The sequence below is a fragment of the Euprymna scolopes genome, chromosome 14 (assembly GCF_053919585.1).
Source record: "Euprymna scolopes isolate OS-2025 chromosome 14, ASM5391958v1, whole genome shotgun sequence".
Taxonomy (NCBI): Eukaryota; Metazoa; Mollusca; class Cephalopoda; order Sepiida; family Sepiolidae; genus Euprymna; species Euprymna scolopes.
The window spans coordinates 72,616,900-72,639,339 of record NC_136495.1 but is presented as its reverse complement, the minus strand read 5'-3'; positions in this window follow the sequence as shown (position 1 = coordinate 72,639,339).

Sequence of the window (22,440 nt, the reverse complement as noted above, 5' to 3'; positions counted from 1 at the left end):
ATGCAAATCCAACCACCACTACTAAGGACATTTTAGAAAATCTGGAGTCTTCTGGCATAAAAATATCAAGGCAAACATTGCAAAGGACTCTGCATGAAAATGGTCTGAAAGGAAGAAGACCAAGAAGGACTCCATTGCACACCGTAAAACACCTTGCAGTACGTCTAAAGTCTGCTAGGACCCATGTGAATTCTCCAGAGTCCGTTTTCTCAAGTATTTTGTGGACTGACGAAACAACAATTGAATTGTTTGGCCATATGGATGCTTCTTACGTTTGGAGGAAGAAAGGAGAAGCTTACAACCCAAAGAACACCATACCCACGGTGAAACATGGTGGTGGTAGCCTAATGTTTTGGGGCTCCTTTTCGGCTAGTGGTCAAGGTAGTTTGGTCAAGATAGATGGAACCATGAAGAAGGAGCAATATTTGGAGATACTCCAGAAAAACATTAGACAGGATGCGGAGAAGCTCTATTTAGGACCAAACTGGGTCCTTCAACAGGATAATGATCCAAAACATACTGCCAAAATAGTCAAGAAATGGTTTGAGCATAATCAAATTAATGTTTTGGAATGGCCTAGCCAGAGTCCCGACCTGAACCCTATCGAAAACCTCTGGCACATATTGAAAACTGAGGTTAAAAAGCGGAAACCTAGAAATTTGAGGGATTTGGAGAACTACTGCATTGAAGAATGGTCAAAAATCAGTGTTGATGCTTGTAAAAACCTTGTTGATAAATATCCCAAACGGTTACAGGCAGTTATTTAGAATAAAGGGCATGCTATTGACTATTAGTAAGAGAGGTATGAATAATTTTGAACTAGTGCCATTATTGTTTTTCTTTGTATAATGTTTCAAACTTGCATAATTTATTTATTTGTTGAGTTTAAATTAAATGCTTATGCTTGATTTATTGTTTGAAATCCCTTTGATATTGTCTACCTTCTGGTTTGAGCAATATTCTTATAGAAAGCTCAAAGACCCGAGGGGTATGAATAATATCGGGCACAAGTATATATATATATATATATATATATATATATATATATATATATATATATATATATATATATATATATATAAGTGAGAATGTGTGTATGTGAAGGCACTTCTCAATCTATATACTCAACGAGTTTTAGATATAGAGACTTGAATTCTGGTATATAGGATATTCAGACACGTGGAGAACTTTTTAATCCGTTTTCATCCGAAAAATAACCCCGGGCTGCTAAGATGTCAAAATTGAAAAATTGGTACGTACGAGTCATCGGATTTTTCTATTTGCTAACTGTTCCACAAATGCTCATGCGCGAATGGTTCATCTGACAGATTCATGATGTTAAAAAAAGTACAATTTGAAAACACTTTTTAAAGATCCTGTCAAGCCGACCTAATGGTTGTCGTACTTGTCTCACTGTTTTTACGTTTTGCCTTTAATCTCTGTCCGCGTCTTTTTTTTTTACTTATAAGAACTGAACTGTTAATAAAAAAAAAAAAATAATAATACTCGCATGCACATGTCTTAATTTCTGTATGCTTTAATCTGAACATGGATTGCATGAACTAATTTTTTCCCCTAGAACTACCCGCCTGTGGTACTCTGTTCAACTGGCCTACTTTCTAGCTGACTACAGTATGGTTGTCCTCAAGTCTAATGTAAACAAGTTTTTGCTGAGCGATCCCCTTAAAAATCAAATGATACTAAATTCCTACCACTAACGATTACTACACTGTAGTCCTGATGACTACTGTACACCTATTAACTCTTATCCCTGAGTAGCCTGTAGGCTTTTATAATGTGATGCCCATTTTGTAAAAAAAAGTAATCATAAAAAATGAAACAAAACAACAGAATACTGATAGAAATGCACACAATAAGTGTCATCATAACATTTATTGAGTTTCTATTAGTATTTTATCTATTTTGGACTTTTGAGCCATTATTGACACTGTGTAAGTGGCATATTCTTGTCCATCATGTTGTCGGTGTAAAATAAAAGGTTTAAAATACGTTAACACGCACAAAACTGATCCTAGTAGGTAGAATAGTAACTTATCTTGCCTTTCGGGCTAAGATCACAGTGTAGTATCTGTTCTGATGTTCATATATATATATATATATATATATATATATATAATTATTTTCTACTATAATAATTAAATACCTAGAGACACTAGTGTTTCATCCTTTCGGGAATATTCAGTGCAGGGTGTCACGATTAATACCAGTCGAACGATTCGAACCCCGTATCACGGGACATCTCTGGCTCGATTAGCGGAGACCTATATTGAGTAAAACGATTCATAATTTTGAATTAAAAATCAGTTTCAAAAGGAAAAACAAACAAAATCAACTAGATTGTACGATCGTTTCAGAAACCATGTTCATTTTATTTAAATTGACAATAAATATTGACAAAAGTTTTGTCTCTTAAAAAACAAAGTCTCCTCATCAGCAAAAATAGTGAGGGGGGGGGGGAAGCAGTTTAAGACACCAAAATAAAACTAGCATTTTAGTCGGGAATAAGGCAGACATCCCTGGAAATATATTTGCTTATGAGGAGACATTGCTTTTTTTTTAAAGACAAAACTTTTGTCAAATAGTTTGTCAATTTAAATAAAACGAACATTGTTTCGAAAACAATCGTACAATCTAGTTAATTTGTTTGTTTTTCCTTTTGAAATTGATTTTTAATTCACAATTATGAACCGTTTTACTCAATATTAATATAGCTCTAGGATATTTATACCTATTGAGCTTATATATCTACAGAACAATGAGCACTTATTTCTTTTAATAATGTTAATACATTTACTAATACATTAAAATAAACTCTGCTGTTTAGACTCCAGGTCTAAGACCCTCTAATGTATATATATATATATATATATATATATATATATATATATATATATATATATATATATATATATATATATATATATATATATATATATATCTGTGGAACTATACTTTATTTCCTTATAATATATACCAATCCTTATTTTAGAAGCTCAATCAATCTAATTACAGAGCAATATAATAAATGAATGGCAAAAGTCTATATTCCGAAGTTTTTGATGTTGACCATCTTACAATTTATTCCTTTAATTCAGTTGACATTAAAAATTCTTGACAGTATCTGTTTCGTAGCACAAAATCAATCACTTAATTATTATATCAATTAGTTGAATCTATTTTGCCCTTAACTCATCAGAGGAAATATCAACAATCAATTCATCAAAAGGAGATAAAGAGCGTTTTGCCTTGATTATAAATCCGAAAATTGGAAGAGATGCTGTAAGGAACTTATAGTATGTTTCCATTACGCCATTTTGTCATTTTTCTTTTGATGAGTTAAGGGCAAAATAGATTCACTAATTGGTATAATAATTAAGTTATTGATTTTGCGCTACGAAACAGATACTGTCAAGATTTGTAAATGTCATCTGAATTAAAGGAATAAATTGTAAGATTCTCACCATCATAAACTTTGGAATATAGACTTTTGTAATTCATTATATATATATATATATATATATATATATATATATATATATATATATATATATATATATATATATGAGGAAGTATAAAGAAGGTTATAGCAATGCAGGGAAAGGTTACATTATCTGGCATTGCTGGGCGGAAGGATTAGTCGCATACCGTCTAAGATACACCGAAAATCCGAACTTGTTACAAAAAATGACCACATTTTGGATTTAGGAAAGCATAAAACACATCCATCTTGGTCTCTGAAAATCAAACGCGAAGTAACTTTCATAGCTTAAACAGGAAATAACTCTCATAGCTTACATATATAAGCTTACTTCCGGTTTTAAATGCCGTCAACTATTAATAATTGGGATTAAATTAAATATGAATTAAATTAAAAACAAATTAAATAAATCAACTTTAATATTTTAAATAGAACATCTAAAACGATTCTGCTGCAACAAATGATTAATAACACGAAGCTAATTAGTAAAACTATTTTATGAAACGTAATATGCAAATGAGGCTACTTAATAAATATAAATATAAATTTCTTTTGAATAAATATTATGTATAGAAATCAAGCTGGAATATATATATAAATCTGTTTTCAGTATAGAAAATGAATTTGTGAAACTGTAGCTTTTGTGAAGGTTAATTAACTTGTGACCAAACAAGTAAGCAAACAGGTATACGACTTTATTATTCAGGTGGAATAAAAAAAAAATAGGAGGAATTACTTTTGGAGCATCCCTGGTATATACTCGTAACACAGGTAAACGTGCAAGGGAATGTCTAAAAAATTTAACAAAAAAGAAAAAGAAAATATATATGAGAAATAAGATTATCAATAAAGCATTGTTGTATGAAATAAGCTTAAATAAACATAAGGCGATTAACCAGATTGAGATATTTTGAACGTTTTAAGCTTCCTTTATTGTTATATAATAATTAAAAAAAAAAGCAAGATATTTTTATCGTTTTTCTCTGCGTGTGGTTTGTTTTTTCTATCTATAAGATGATATTTCATGACATTACATGCCAACACTCCCAAGTACATCGCAAGGAACTGAAGACAAGTAATAACTCGACTCATTATTTTTCTTATTGAAACAACAGGCATTGATTCCCACCTTTTTAACGTGATCCCCGGCCTTCGCATACGCTCTTTTTGTAATCATTTTCCTTGCCGTGACATCATCTCGCACACGGCTCTGCCATTTGCACACAGCTACCATACGCGTGTCTGCGCTTTGTTAAACCTTTGCAGGGGGTATCCATTGTCTTTCGAGACTGATCGGATGATGATGATGATGATGATGATGATGATGATGATGATGATGATGATGACGACGACGACGACGACGACGACGACGACGACGGTCTTCGTAGCTTTCCAACTTTTTAAGTTAAAAAAAAATAAAAGGCTTTACCTTTAAAACAACACTTACATTACGTCTATATAAGGGTTGATATTTTTTAATTATTTGTACCATTAGGAAGGTAATTCTTGTGATATATACGCAACGTTTCCATCGATGACTTCAAGTCAGGAACCAACACTAAAAAACTCAAAACAGATCAATAGATAAAATTTGGAAAAAATCGAAACAAGAAATTCTACCAACATTTCGAGCATGATTATTTTGTAAGGTCTAACACATTGCTGAACTTATGCAGTCATGACCTGAACGTTTCATCTCTCTATTGCAGATATTCTCGGTGTGAGAGTCTACGAAAGGAATAAGCTTGCAAAACATATCTTCTCGGCATCGTTATGAAAGGAAAAGGAGAAAGATTGCACCAATTTATTTTCCACGTCTCACCGAGACTTTCTGTGCATAACATTCTTTTCTTTTGAACACGCTAACTTAATTTATGGTAGAAATTTCCAATTTCCATCGACAACCACACAAAACATATCAACTCCTCAACATTATCAGAATGATCCTGTATATATATATATATATATATATATATATATATATATATATATATATATATATATTAATTTATAAAATATATATGGCGATTAAGCTACACTGAATATTCGGCGTTTCATCCACTCTAGGATTCCTCAGGCTTATGCGCGAATTCTGTGGTTATTTATCGTTTTTATATGGTCCTCTTCTATTGAGAATTTAGTTAGCCAATCAGCTTTCTAGTATCCGCCGCGCCACTTCCTATAAGCCAATGGGCATGCATTTTATCGGACAAAGGATCTGTTTTAAAACTAGGTTACTGTTTTTTTTTAATTGTTAGTTTATATGTAAATATATATATGCGTACATACATATATGCACATATATATACATATATACACACATACATATATGTGTGATCGTTTATGTATATTCATGTTTATTTAATTTATTTATTTGTTTATTTTCTATTGTTTTTGTTAGTTTTAAAACTATTTTGTATCGCTATCCTAGAGTAAATTTTATGTTGTGAACACAGTTATTTGCTATTTCTCTTCTACAGTTTAATAGATGTTGTGGTTCTTTAAAGAATGATGATGAAACGCCGAATATTCAGTGTAGGTTAATCGCCATATATATTTTATAAATGACTAACTAGCTCTACCTACGTATTGAGCACTTTTGAAGTAAATACTTAAAGTTCACGCATAAATCTATACTTTCGTATATTAATTTTATGTGAGTAAATGAAGTAGTTATATATATATATACACACACACACACACACACACACACATATATATATATATATATATATATATATATATATATATATATATGGCCAACACACACACACACACACACACACACACACACACACACACACACACACATATATATATATATAAGGCCAACTTATTGGCGATAAGATTTCCTCTCTAGTGTCTTCTAATTTTGGTGCTCTATCGCTCCGTATTGCTTTTTCCACAAAAACCGCCTTTCCCTCATTTCGTAAGGATGTCTTGCCTATCTCTCAAACAAGTAATATTATTTATAAATTTCAATGTCGGTGTGGTGCCGTCTATATAGGCAAGACGACCCAGCGTCTTCAGGTCAGAATCGCCCAACATGTTCCCCGTTTTATCCGAGATCATCAACCTACCACCAGAAAATCTCAACTGATAGAATCGTCCATCGGCCAACACTTGGTCTATAAAAAGGAGTGCGGTCTTGTTTTCTCTCCAGAGGGTTTTTCTGTTATGTACCGAGGACGCACAAAGTTCCACCTGTCTGTCCTCGAAGCACTTGCCATCATTGCCAGTCCCCCCCTCCCTACTTTGTGCAAGCAGAGAAACCTCCGGCTTCAATTAGAATTATTTGGGTAGTTAGTTTTTTTTTTTTAACCTCCTCTCCGCTCTTACTCCATACCACTACCAAATATTCTAAAAAATAATAATTTTCAGACTTATGACCCTTGAAAATGTTAGTCTGAACGAAAAGCGCTTCGGGTGTATTTTAACGATCTTGTTTTAATCGACTTATTTATTTTATTGAATTGTACATGTGTTACATGCAACTTGCCCCATTTTGTTTTCCTTTTCCTCACCCCGTTTTCCATCTTATTTTAGTTGATTGAATTTACGCGATGGTTCACTTCTTTATAATATATATATATATATATATATATATATATATATATATATATATATATATATATATAAAGTAAACAAAGTTGATGATCCAATATCTCAGAAAACTATTTCAGGATCGATATTGGCGTGCACAAGACTGTGTTATTGTATGCATGTGATGTCAATGTTATAGTCTTTCAACAGTTTATCGAACTCTGCTTGCGGTGACATATGGTTCAGAGTTCTGCAGTTGAATGCATGAAATTTTGTATGCTTTAGTTGGTTTCGAGCCTTTTCTTAGGTTTGTGACAATCAAAACCTTTCGGCCCCGCAAGGTTCAATATAGGCTCATCATTGAATGCAGGAGTTGCATTGTTAGACCGCTTCATTGGATGATTATCAAGGGCTTTAACCTTGTCGGAATCTTTCACGTGTTTTCTAATGGCTGAATACGTAAACGGTTCGCCACACCTGCATATGTTTTACGGTTCTCCGTTCATTGGGACATTGCACCATACCGTTGTCCTGTTAGATGATCCTCCGTGAAGCTGCGATGTTCTTTCTGCCGAGGCATCAGTATGTCGGATCGTCGCCATAGGAACTACAACTACCTGTAAAAAAGTAGAGAGATTTTTGTCAGGGGTTACTCCCCTGGATCTACTGTGTTTGGTTGAAAATAGGGACACCTCGTGAAGGACGTGGCAATGTAGCAGACACAGCGGTCATTGGTATATGGAGAGACTATAGTTTGCGCATCACACAACCATGCTTACTTTACAGATTACTATTGCCATCCTTGACCTCCGAAGTTCAGTCAGAGCTAGCAACTGAAACATGCGAAATCTTTGGAATACCGATGTTGTTACTCAAACAGATCTACCACCCGTTAAAATTTTTTTGGATCTTTTCATTAAGATTAAAAGTTGTGATCTGACTCAAGATGAAGTAGACACTGCTGTTTGAGAATTAAACAACGGAAAGGCACCCGGTCTAGACGGACTGCTACCAGAATTTTGGAAAACGCCGAAAGTGAGAAAGAGTCTGCTATCTTTCTGTAACCAGATATTCCATGGAAATTGTCCCAAAGAATAGGAAAATATCTGGTCTGATACCTATACAAAAGAAAGTTGATCTCACCTAAACGGACAACTACAGAGGAATTTCACTTTCCCCAGTTGCAGCCAAGATTTATAATCGCTGTCTACTTAACAGAATTGGACCTTTCATCGATGAAGTTTTGCGTCCGAACCAGAAAGGATCCCGTAAGGGACGGTGAACAACATGCCACATTCTCGCTCTCCGACAAATTGTTGAGGAATTGAAGAACCACAAGAAGGAAACTGTCATAATTTTCATCTATTTCCGCAAGGCTTTCGACTCCATCAATCGTTCCCAAATGATTGAGATTCTGGCAGCCTATGGAATTCCCGCAACAGTTGTCAGCGCTATTTATCTGATGTACCAAGAAACTTCCGTTGTGGTGATCTCGCCGAAAAGGATATACAGGAATTTAAGATAGTCACAGTGTGGCACAATGATGTAGTCTCTTTTGAGGGAGCTGAGGGCTTCTACATTAATAAACCTTGTGCCTAACTTGGTCTGTACTTGTGAGGTGCAGGTGTGTTAAGCAGGTGTTTGTGATCTTGAAAATGTTCTGCTATGACTCAAGCCAAGAATGACAGTTTGTTTATAATATTGAACCAAGGCAAAACGATATAAGACCTTAGAATTTGAAAGGTCAAACCCGAAAGAACTCATGGATACAAAGACAAAATAATGTTTAAAAGTTATGTATGAATGACCCCCCCCACTCTTTCTCTCTTTCTCTTTTTCACTCCCCTTCTCTTTCTTTCAATAAAGAAAGATAGAATTAAATATAATTCTATTGTTTTAAACAGTTGACGCTTGCATTCTGGAGTCGGCAGACGCGACATAGCATGCGTCTGGTTTCAACTGGTCTTTATAAAAATATGCTCCTCATTGTTAAATCTTAAATTATATATATTTTTATAAAAATGCATTTGTTCGCTATTTTTGTATAAGCGTTAAATTTCAGCATGCCATTAATGCCGACGATGGGAAGATACTTGTAATGACGCAATGAAGACAAGAAGCAACCCATGCCAGCCAGTTATAGCCGACCACATCTCGACCCGTTTTTGTTGAGTTTTCCAACATGCGCCTATTATTTGGATATAGTTGGATATCGTTTAATCCCCCACGGGGAGCTGGTTGAGTTCACAGGACGTTTCTCAACCAAGTAACTCTCGGAAAACGATAGTGTCATAACAGGAGTTCTTCAGAGGTTACTCCTCTTCTATTCATAATTGTTCTCGATTATGCGCTTCGCACATCAATTACAAGTAGTGATTGCCTTACTTTGAAATAAGGCCGTTGCAATTGGCACCCTGCTCAAACGCTAGCGGACTTGGACTATGCTGATGACATTGCACTCCTCGAGGATTGTATTGAGTAATCTCAGGATCTTCTGAAACGAGTCGAAAACGCTTCTGAAAACGTTGGGCTGTATCTCAATGCTCCAAAAACTAAGTACATGCATCTAAATCGATCTTACTACTTTTATTTTACTTGTTTAATTAGTTGCTTTAATTGGATGGATCAGAAATTGACTGTTTTGACGACTTCAAATACCTGGGAGGCTATTCTGAAAACGAACATGATATGAATGTTAGGATCGCGCTATCATGGAGTGCATTCATTCTTTAGATAAAGTATGGAAATCTCCAATGAAGAAAGAAACCAAGGTTTTCAAAGCCTTCATAGAGTCAATCCTTCTGTACGGCTCAGAATCATTGATGCTAAGCGTATCATGCCAAAAACATCTTGATAGTAAATATACAAGAATGCTTCAACTAGCCTACAACATATCCTGGAAAAGTCACCCAACAAACAAGTCATTGTATATTGTTCCCTACCTCGTGTTTCCAATATTGTGAGACATAGACATCTAGCACTTGTCGGTCACATTAGTCGCCATGATGAACCGGAAGGAAAGCTCCTACTTTAGATTCAAGACGCAAAAATGAGAGTTGGATGTCCATGTGTAACACTGAAATCCATTATTGAAGAGGAAACTGGTCTGGCAAGAACTAAGCTGGTTGCTGCAATGACCGACCGAGAACTCTGACAATCGGAATTTGTTCACATTTCATCTGCACCTATTTGCATTGGATGAATGAGCGCCGCTCTGCAACTTTTTAGTTTCGAAGGAGCTAGAGTCTGAACATATAGAGATAGACAGACAGACATATAGCTTTATATTATATATATATATATATATATATATATATATATATATATATATATATATATATATAAAGCTGAACGTCTGTGTGTGTGTCTGGTCACGAATAGGCTCCTATATGGTTGACTATTATAGAAAACTGATCGCATATAATGATAGAAGATGTATCGAGGCACAGGAATGGGTACGTTTGATCTGGCATAATGATGATTCATTAAAATTGTGGGGTCTGCGTACGCGCCTGGTCCACAAAAATTTAAAAATTAAAAAAAAAAAGTTTACAAGTGTTTTTTGATATAGATGTACATATTAATACTTTGATAAGTATGTTTTAACTTAAATAGGGATGGTATAATAAAATTGTGGGGTGTGCGTTCACGCCTGGCCTCCATAGAATGGAAATAGACACAAACTTTAATAAAGACTTTTCATATCTGCGTAAGTATACTTTGATAATTATGTTTCAGTTTGAAGAAAAATGGTATAATAAAATTATGGGGTGTTCGTTCGCGCCTGACCTCCATAGAATGGAAATATATCACAAAGTTTAACAAGGTTTTTTTTAATATAGATCCACAGAATATTGTGATAAGTGTTTCAGTGTGAACAGGTTTGGTATGATAAATTATTTTATTTTTACTTTCATTATATTTTGCTTTGGTTTTGATACCCCCAAATTTGAAGCTATCTCTTTACAACCCTTCCTTTTCATAACCTATCATACTTTCATAAATGAGAGTCCATAATCTGTAAACTGTTTTTGAACCCAGTCAACGACGGGTACTTTTGCTAGTATATATATATATATATATATATATATATATATATATATATATATATATATATATAAGTGACTTTATCGGTGTGTGTGCAAAAAAGTTCTTACTTAACTGCTCTCTTAATATTCGGTGGACAGACTTGAAATTTTTATTTATAGGGTGTTTGGTCGTAAAGCACACTTTCGATTTGTTTTTTTTTTTACCGGCAAAAATTGCTGATAAGGGGGGTAAGAATTTAAAACATAGCAGTTGACCTTGGCATGAGTAGTCGATTAAACCTATTTGAATGTGCAAATCCATAATCTTAGGTTAAACAACGTTATTTTTTAACTAGTTTTATGCGTATGGGCGTGGCTCAGCGGCTAAGAACTAAGAGTTATATGTTCGGTTTCAATTCTAGCCGATAGTACCTGAGACGGCCTTTTTTATTTTCGAAATCACTACTATATATTGAATACAATATAATGCATAATAATCGATAGGGATTTAACACTATAATAATAAATAAGAAATATCCAAAAATTAAAATATATTTAAGTGTATTTTACGACCGGGCAACGCCGGGCAACGCCGGGCAGCCTGCTAGTAAATAAATAAATACATAAAAAACAGTTCTATAGTACTTAAAAAGTAATTCTATATGGATATTATCTTAGTATAGTACTGGCAAGGAGACCCGAGGTTGCCCAGGATTGAACGATGATCAACAAATGTTTCAGACTCCCGTATTTTTATTGTCATCGAAATCGGTGAAATCGCTCAGTTTTCAAACAAATCAATTGATTGGCTGCTCCAGTTGGGGATTCATCGCGATGCACAAGGAACAAGATTCACATGCCTTCCCGCAGTGACTTAGTTCACAATAGATTATAGTCTACGTTGCACTGTAGAGAACTTACTATTGATTTTATAAAATATTTGTTATATATGATGGCTTGAATTAAAGTTTGAAACGCAAAAGTCAAGTATTATACTTCAATTGTACTCTAAAGAGAAACGTTCATTTCGAACGCGCTCTTGTCATATCAAAGAACCTACAGCTGATTTTATATCTCGGTCCTTTCGGCTTATGTGTTAATAAAACCTTTCAAATGTACTTGTCATTTTAGCGTTATAAGTCAAAATCGTCTGTTCCTTCTTTCATCGGATTATTTCGATTGTCATTATCGATGCTTATCGAATACAGTACTATACAAAAAATACGATACGAAAGAGTACGATACAAAAATCTACCTAAAAAACACTGCCAGATACATAAAGTACCTTCATGAGAAATTTAATAAAAATCTGCGCAGCGGTAGCAGTGTCAGAAATTTCGTGAAAACTATTGAATAATTCCACCCGCTATCTTTCGAAGCTTATAACTCCTCGAAAAATGTAATTCAAGTCCTAATTTTTTTCAAGTAAAGGAGCAAGGACCAATGTTTCATTAAAAACAAAACAAAAAAACAAACAACGTGGTTTAAAAAAAAAGGTTTTAAACTTCGGACTTTACAGGTAAATTTCTAAAAAAACACTACTTTTTTTTTGTTTTAAATTTGAATATATTATTTATTGATCTTTTATCTTCAATTTTTGATATATAAAACTTTGGTACATAAATTCATTATTTACTTTTTAATAGACATTTGAAAATGGGGGGTGAATTAAAAAAAAAACGTTTGTCTAAAATATTATATTCAATTTATTGGAAAGAGCATAAAATTTTACATTGACCCTGAAAATATCGTAAAAATAGAATCAATAGAAAAATTTTGATAGATTTTTAAAGTTTAAAAATTGAAAAATACTGAGCTCGTAACATTCAATTAATTTCATTACTATTTTTTAAAAAATATTTCTATTACTTTTTATACAGCTTTAATAGTTTATTTTGGAAGTATAATCCATAAAGAAAATAAACAACCCACTTTTAAAAGAGAAATTACGAGTTTTTTAAATATTTTATTTGCAGTTTCGTGTTAGGGGTGTCAAAAATTCCTACAAAAATTCTGATACACCTAGCGCAGCGTTTTCGAGCCCATAAGGAACAAACTCACACATGCACAGATACAGACAAATTTCATTTTATATATCATAAAATAGTAGAAATAAGAGCAATTTTGTTTTTTTTTATCAATATCGATTTTGTAAAAACGAAGGCGGTGTCAAGGGATATGTATGATTGTGTAGCGCCAGAATCACACGAGATTCGTTTTCTAAAGACATCAACGCATGCCCGTTTGCCTGTGTGACGGCGGTTGAAGGTTTGCTCGACATTTTTACAATTCACCAATTTTACTACACCCCCCCAGATCAATATCCGCTGCAACAACAAAGTCAAACGCACCTTTTCGAAAGGTCAACTTGTCACCGGCTGATTGAACCTAGAGTTGATAACATATTTATTGTAATTTTAGTTTTTACTGGAAAAAACCCAACTCTCACGTTCTATTAATAGCCGCGTTATTAACAGTAAACAATTCGTTAAAAAAAACTAAACAAGAACAGATATTTTCAAGATGCGCCCATTCAATCTATTCGGAAGATGTCCCCATTTAATCTGCGCGTTTAACGATGAAAATCGTATCTACATTTAAAACATAAAAAAGAAAAAAAATCAAATATTATTTTAAGCCGACAGACGAAATGTCTATTTAGTTTTCAAGTACTTTATTTGACTCGGATTTTTTTTTCTCACTTTGGTGCGGGCGCAACCGACTGCTGCCGAGAACTGACGGAAAAAGCCGAGCCGTGATCGGAGATGCCGGGAAACTTAAATAACAGTGATTCAAAGTGTAAAAAAATGAAGAATAAAAATAACCTTGATTTTGATAAATGATATTATTATTTTTTGCGGTTTTACCCTGAAGAAGTTTAAGCAAAAATACTTTACCGTTTCTTATTTTTTAATACATTTATTTTGCATGCAAATTTTCAATCTCTTTATCACATATATTTTTAATGTTTATTTTTTTAACAAGTTTTTTTTCCCTCCAAAACAGTTAAAGAAAATGAACCATTTTTTGAAAAAGTACTTGTGTCTTTTTAAATTTTCTTTGGTAGTTTTTATGTTTTCATATCAAAGAAATATTGAAGTTTATTTACAGTTTTTTGTAAGATGAAAAAGTAGTCTGAAGTGTACGCCAATTTCTTTTCCGTGAATGGTTATTTATAAACTCCAAAGTCGTTTGCTGCTTCCATTTCAAAAAGTCCTATTTTCATTGGCTAATAAAAGCCTCAACAAAACCATAAGAAGTAAAACACCCTCCTTCTTCATACACCCCCAACATTACATAAATACTTAAAAAAAAATAAATGAAAAAAAAAAAAAAAAACCAGACAATTTTAACAAAATAATTCACGTTTTATTTCGTTTTTTCTTTTTTAGCCGGCGATTCTCAGCAGCTGTTACTCGCGTTCGAGATCAACACTCGACCTTTTCCATCTGTTAGTGTCAGCAGTCCGTTGCGCCCGTAACAACGTCACAAAAACCTGCGTCAAGTAATGCATAAGTACAGAAATTTCTATTTTCAATTTGATTTTAAATTATAAAAAATATTTTTGTACGTACATCACTAGTGTTTCATGCATTCACAATCATCAGTGTATGAAGTGACCATTGCCGCTAGTCGAAAAATTCGAACCCTGCCACAAAAACCACCTTTAGCAAGGAAAATTACCATCAGCAAGGAAAGTTACCTCTAGGCCACCGTCAAAAGCCACGAGAATCAGATGAAATTTAATGTTTATAAAGTTAAATACATGCATTATTAAGACAATCTATAGTGATCTAGCGATTGGAAATTGCACAAGGCCAACCGCGGCCTTTTATTTCCTAGACAGTGCTCAATCTTTAAGATCTTACTTAAGAGGACAAAATAATTTTCAGTTATACATAATTACTTTTTATACCTACAGGCACTAAAGTTTCATGCATTCGCAATCATCAGTGTAGGAAGTGACGATTTCCGCTGGTCCACAAACTCGACCCCGTCACGAAGCCACTTTTGACTTCATTAGAATGGAACGTTACCGCTGAGCCATCGTCAACCGCCACGAAAATCAAGGGAAATTTAACATTTGTAGAGCCAAATACAGGCGTAACGTTATTAAGGCGATCTATAGCGATCTAGCAACCTCGCACAAGGCCAGTCGACCTCCTTTTTATTTTCCAAACAGTGTTCAACTTTTAAGAACTCACTTCTTAAAGGGAGCGAAATAATTATAAATTCAAAAATAAAATATTTTAAAATAGTTGAAATCGCAAACAAATATCATTGATACCCGGTATAGTGTATATATATATATATATATATATATATATATATATATATATATATATATATATATAACTTTTTTATGCTTACAAACATTAGTGTTTCATGCTTTTACAACCAGTGAAGGAAATGACGATTGCTGCAGGTCGGAAAGTTCGAACACCACCTATGAGATATAACTGTAAGCACATCTGCTGTAGATCTAGCAGAACGGAAACCATATTGTGTGTCACTAAAAAGGTTATTTTTGCTGAGATGGTTGATTACTTCTCTATTTAACACAGATTCCAACAACTTACTCATGACGCACAGGAGACTTATTGGCCTGTACTGAGAGGGGGATGAACGATCACCTGAATTCTTAAATACAGGGCATACTGATAAGATTTTCCAGGGTGATGGGAAGCAATTCTCCTTAAGACAACGTTTAAACAGTTTTGTAAGTATGGGTGCTAGTTCTGGTTGAAGTCTTTTGAGTACTATAATTGGAATACCGTCAGGGCCGGTTGCTTTACTGGTATCAAGGTTTTTGATTAGCTTGGCAACATCAAGTACAGTAATTTGTATATCACATAGCGTGTTTTCTGAAACAGGAGGAAATATTGGGGGTTGGCGGCCTCGGTCGTATAAAGGCCTTTGATAGGGTATGGCATAAAGGTTTACTTCACAAGATCTCCAGCTATGGTATAGCTGGAAATGTCTTCTCAATTATTAAATCATTTCTCTGTGATAGGTTTATAAGAGTAGTAGTTGACGGGCAAAAAGCAGAAGCTCACAGTATAAATGCTGGAGTCACTCAGGGGTCCATCCTGGGCCCAACTCTTTTCCTGATCTACATTAATGATCTTCCAAATTACATCCTTACATCATTCGTAGACATTTTTGCTGACGGCACTACCATCTATGGTAGCACATCTAAGACAGTAAACGACCATGTTCTCTCCGATTCTCTCTCCTCTGATCTTGATCACGTTGTACAATGGGGAAAGGAGTGTCTGGTTACTTTTAATACATCTAAAACCAAGCTTCTATCTTTACATCATCAACGTTCTGATCCCCATCTGGCATCAATTAAGATGAATCGCTCTCGTCTTGGGGAGGCCTCAAGTTTTGACAGGCTTCTGGGCTTGACCTTTACTCCTGATCTTAAATGGAATACGTACATCAAATCTGTTTCCACGGCCGCTGGAAAAATGTTGGGATCCTTCTATCGATCCAGTAGATATCTCACTGCTGATGCAATTCTCTATCTATATAAGAGCCAGATACGTCCAAGGATGGAGTACTGTTGCCACATATGGGCAGGAGCTGCTAGAAAAGACTTGTCCTGCCTTGATAAGGTTCAAAATAGACTTCGTGGCCTGGTGGGAGATGTCCTTTTCTTTTCGCTGCAACCTGTATCTCACAGAAGAGATGTTGCGAGTTTGTCCCTGCTTTATCGTTATTTTCATGAGGAGTGTTCGACTGAGCTTCAATCTATGGTCACCCCTCGCCAAACTTTCACAAGAAACACTCGACTAGCTGAAAACATTATCAATAATTTCCCCCACTCTTTATCTGTGCCTAAACCTAAACGTAGATTCCATGATCAAAGCTTCTTTCTTAGAACTGCACGCCTGTGGAATTGTCTTCCGTTTTCCTGCTTTCCAGCTGTCTATAATATGGTTGTCTTCAAGTCCAACGTGAACAAGTTTCTGATGAGCCGTTCCACTTAAGTTAACAAATTTACCGAACTTCCATTACTATCGATTACTATATTGTCCTTTTGACTACTGTACACTCTTTAACCCTTATCCTTGAGTGGTGTGTCGGCCTTGATAAGTGGTGACGCCTATGTAACCCCCCCCCCAAAAAAAAACAACGCATTGCATCTTGCTTTAAACACTCGATTTATTTTATGTCTTTTTAAGACGCTTCCGTCACCCCCGTGTCGCTCGCTGTTATTTTCCGGCCACGTCTCGACCACGTTCTTCTCCGTAGTTTCTCCGCTTCCTTTTTTTTTTTTTTTTTTTTTTGATTAATGCTTGTTTATTTTAATAAAATAATCGTTTTAAATGAAGGCAAAAATGCTGGGATTCTTTCTTTCTTCCTTTTCAATTATGATTGTTCTTTTATTTCTGTGTCTCCAACACGTGATTCTCCGTTGCTTCTTCGGCCACGTGCGTCTTTTTGTTTTTGTTATGACGTCGCATAACGCACCGGCATGTTTGCTGTCAATCGGCTGCTGCTGCTGCTGCTGCTGCTGCTGCTGCTACTAACAGTGTTAGTGGCTCTGTTACTATATATATAAATTTATGTGTTTTTTATAAAAGAGTCCCCACTTATCAAGGCCCGGAGACCACTCGAGGATAAGGTCTATTGGGTATACATTATAGCGGAGCAATCATAAGTAGTGGAAATTTTGTAAATTGGATTACTTAGGGGGATGGTTTATCAAGAACTTGTTTACATTGGACTTGAAGACGACCATATTGTAGTCAGCTGGAAAGCAGGCAAACGGAAGAGAGTTCCACAGGCGAGCAGTTCTAAGAAAGAAGCTTTGTTCATGGAATCTACGTTAAGGTTTAGACACAGATAAAGAGTGGGGGGATTATTGATAGTGGTTTTGGCGAGACGAGTGTTTTTTATGAAAGTTTGGAGAGTGGGGGAGGGGGACTATAGATTGAAGTTCAATTTATGTCCATTAGCTGAAGAAATGTGGATATGAAAAAAATACAATAATTTTACGTGCATCTATTTATATTCATAGAAAAAAATATTTCCATACAGGAAAACTTATTTCTATAGCAAATGGTATTTTAAGAAATCACCCACGTGATAACATTATACTACTACTACTACTACTACTACTACTACTACTACTACTACTACTACTACTACTACTACTACTAATAATAATAATAATAAATAATAAAAAAAACAACAACAAAAAAACCTAACTTCATTTATTTTCGATTTATCGGCGATTAACAATACAGCAAGATTTTTAATATAACAAAATAAACATCGTATTATTATTATTATTATTATTATTATTATTATTATTATTAGTATTATTATTACAACAACAACAACAACAACAACAACAACAGCAACAGCAACCGCATTGTATAATCCTTGTATATTTTAATAGAATAATCGTAAATAAACGCAAACATGATGGGATTCTTTCTTTTGCTTGATTTTTTTTTTATTTCTCCATCTCTCGAACACGTGTTTTTCCGTCGATTCTTGGGCCACGTATGTGTCTTTTTGTCTGTGCTATGATGTCATAGAGCGCACCGGTATATTCATTTGCATATGTTAGCTGTCATACGGCTATTTCTGCGAACGGCGCTAGCGACAATGTCCGTATGAAGTTATGTCTACCACCAGAAGAAATGCGCATAAAAAAGTACAATAATTTTATGTGAATCTATTTATATACCTGGAAAGAACTATTTCTGTACAAGAAAACTTGATTGATCCCCCGACAAAAGGAGGGTGGATCTGTAAATTCACCCTTGTCCGTTCGTCCGTTCGTCTGTCCGCACTTTTCTCAATAACTACGCCTTGGAATTTTGCACAAACATTAAACATGATATAAGTAAAAAAATTAACTGGACGAATTTACCGGGAAAACTCCGGTGACCTCCCTAGGGGTGCCCTTCGGGTTAAAATGGGTCAAATTGACACTTTTATGCTTATTAAAAAAAATTGATGCCTTAGATTAGAAAGTTGTAACTTCTTGAAAAGTTGTAACTTCTTGAAAAGTTGTAACTAATTGATTTCTATATAATTTTATTTGTCTATACTTAGCGATAACTCTTTTTTTGTGCTCCAGGGCCTCTTTTATGGCTAATAAAAACACTCCATTTTGGGGAATATTTTACCATATTTGTTCAAAATTTTCTGTGTATGTCTTTTCAGCAATTTTGCATGGTGTTGAACTCAAATGTAAATATGTTAAGGCCTTGAGGGATTTTGGGGCTTAATGGGGGGGGGGCAAATGATGGACTTAGTCATTTCTTTTTTTGTATGATGCAGAACTCAAATTTACAAATGTTAAGACCTAAAACTGCACCGTTTGTTCATTTTTCACCAGGATTTGACGCCCCCTGCGGACTTTTGGGGTTAAATGGGGGTGGGGGAGCAAATGCTGAACTTAGTCATTTTTTATGCATCCTTCACGTGTTTTAGCTGTAATTGGTCTTGTGAACATGCTTAGTTGTTATTGATTTTCGATTTATCGGCAGTTAACTATAGAATAAAATCACCACTTTTTTTTAGATAACAAAATAACCATTTTTTTTCACATAGGAGTCACTACTTATCAAGGCCCGGAAAACACTCGAGGATAAGGGTTAATGAGTTTATAGTAGTCAATGAGACAATATCGTAGTAATCGTTAGAAGTGGAAAGTTTGTAAATTGGATTACTTAAGGGGATGGTTCAACAAGAATTTGTTTACGTTGGACTTGAAGACGACCAACTGGAAAGTCCTGGATATGATTTTAAACTATATCCGAATGTGAGGCCCCAGATTGTGGGCTTTGGAGAGCGTGGAACCACCCCTTAATTGCCATTGCTTCCATGTCCACTCTGACCCGGAGTGATAGTACCTGTTAGGGTCCCAACTATGGGTAAACTAGAAACCGACTTTGAAAAAACAAACAAAAAAAAAAACAAACAAACAAAAAAAAAAAACAAAAATAAAAAAAAACAAATATATTGTATTAAAACATTTTTCTTCAAAATCTTTGGATTCTGCATTAAATAATCTGAAAAGGGTTGATATGCCGTAAAACAAAAACAACCAACCAACCAACTGGAAAGTAGGCAAACGGAAGAGAGTTCCACGGGCGTGCAGTTCAAAGAAAGAAACTTTGTTCATGGAATCTACGTTTAGGTTTAGGCACAGATAAAGAGTGGGAGAAAATTATTAATAGTGGCGTCAGCTAGACGAGCTAGAACATTTTTTTAAAGATTAATCCTAAAAACAATTCACCCTGAGTACAAGAATACGAGGTTTTGTAAACACCTTGGCATTCTTTTATTAATAAGATTAACCGTTAAATGAACGAATCATATTAAAGAAGTATATATTTATGTACGTATAAAAGCATGTCTACCAGTAGAAAAAAAAAAAAAAACAAAAAAAAAAAAACAAAAAAAAAACGCCCTATAGAAAAAGTACAATAATTTTACGTGCATCTATTTATATATTCATGGGAAAGAAATATTTCCATACAGGAAAGCTTATTTTTATAGCAAGTGATATTTTAAGAAATTACTCATGCGATAACATTATACTATAAGAGCCAAGATTTTTATGAAAATGTCTGTTAATTAGCACGTGTCTATTTTAATAGAATAATTGTTATGCACAAAGGCAAACATGACGGGATTGGTTGGCTTTTGTTTTCATTTGGGATTATTCTTTTATTTATCTATGTCTTTACTATATGGCACAATCACGTCGACACATCGGTCCTCGCCAGATCACCGAAGTTAAGCAACATTAGGTCTGGCCAGTTCCAGATGGGTGACCATTTGGGAAGGCGAGGCGCTGTAGGTACCGCGAGGTAAAAATGCCAGGTTTAGAAACTGGCGCAGTCTATCTTTCTCTCGAGGGTAGATGGGACTCTCTTAAGCCGTGGTAGGAACCCCGTCTAGTGATGACGTCACGATAAAAATACATTTGATAGCCCTGGCGAAGCATGAAGTATTCAGCTACCGACAAGATTTAAATTACACTACAAACTTGTGTAGTGAGTTCAATCTCGACTGTGGCCGCACTGGATGGATGGATGTTTTTACTTCAAAACCTATGAATCTTTGACATCTTCATATTAAGAATGTTGTTTTCACACAGGTCATCGTCTGAGATTACCCACCGAAAATAACCAGTGGCATTTCCTTAGGTTTCGGCGACAACATCCAACACAGACTACCAGTACTCTCCACCTCTTCTGATAAGCTTTACAAATAAATTTGCATTGTCGCTACAGCCGCGTACCATTGATTGATCGCTGGCAACCACCTTGGTTTCACTGAGATTCGGCAGGTAATATGCCTCTATTTTCAACTCAGTTTTCATTATAATACCTTTACTTTATATGTCATTTTAAGGACGGTTTTTTTGCTTTATTTAATCGTTTAAATTATAATCGGTTTAAAACAATTATGTCTTCTTTTCGGAACGTTGAATACAAGATGGAAAAAAAGAAAATTCGCAGATTTTCTTTTTCAATTCAAGCTAGGCCGAAAAGCTGCTCCTGTATTCTCCGCATATTTTCCAGTGGAGGTCTGGTTAGTGCTATCACTCCTCTTTCTTGACGCATCACAGCTTTTTTTTTTTGTATAGCATCAGTTCGAGGCTGATGTCATTTTTTTTTTGTTTTTGCGGGGTAAGATGCAAACGTGATAAGATTTTTTTTTTGCGGTTTCAGTTCCCTCGGTATAATGTGGAATTCATTGCATCTTTTTTTTTGTTTTACGTCTATCGCAATTAGCATGTTGCTGATTAGTGTTTGTGGTTTATAGAAGTTGGTTACCACATGTGAGGATTTTCGCTAAGATTTTCTGCAGTTTTTTACAATACACACTTAAAAAATAAATATATATATAAAAAAGAAAATATTAGAAAAAAAAAACCTGTTTTCACCAAAACGCAAGAAAAAAAGAAGAGTACATGCAGGGGGGAAATATAGCGAAGGAAATATTTTGCCTCTTCACCGGTTTCGATAGCAGCTATGTTAGTTGACTATATATATATATATATATATGTGTGTGTGTGTGTGTGTGTGTGTGTGTGTGTGTGTGTGTGTGCATTGAAATTCATGCATAAAATAAATCTCCCCATTAAATTTTATGAGGTTACATGAAATTATGCACCTATATATATATATATATATATATATATATATATATATATATATATATATATATATATATATATATATATATATATATATATATATATATATATTGCGGGGTTCAAAGTTTTATTATGGCTATGTAAAGACCAAATTTAAACTTGTTCGAAAACATTCTTTAGATTGTGAAATTAAAAAAGTAAAAATGAATGCGTCAGCTGACCGGTTTCGA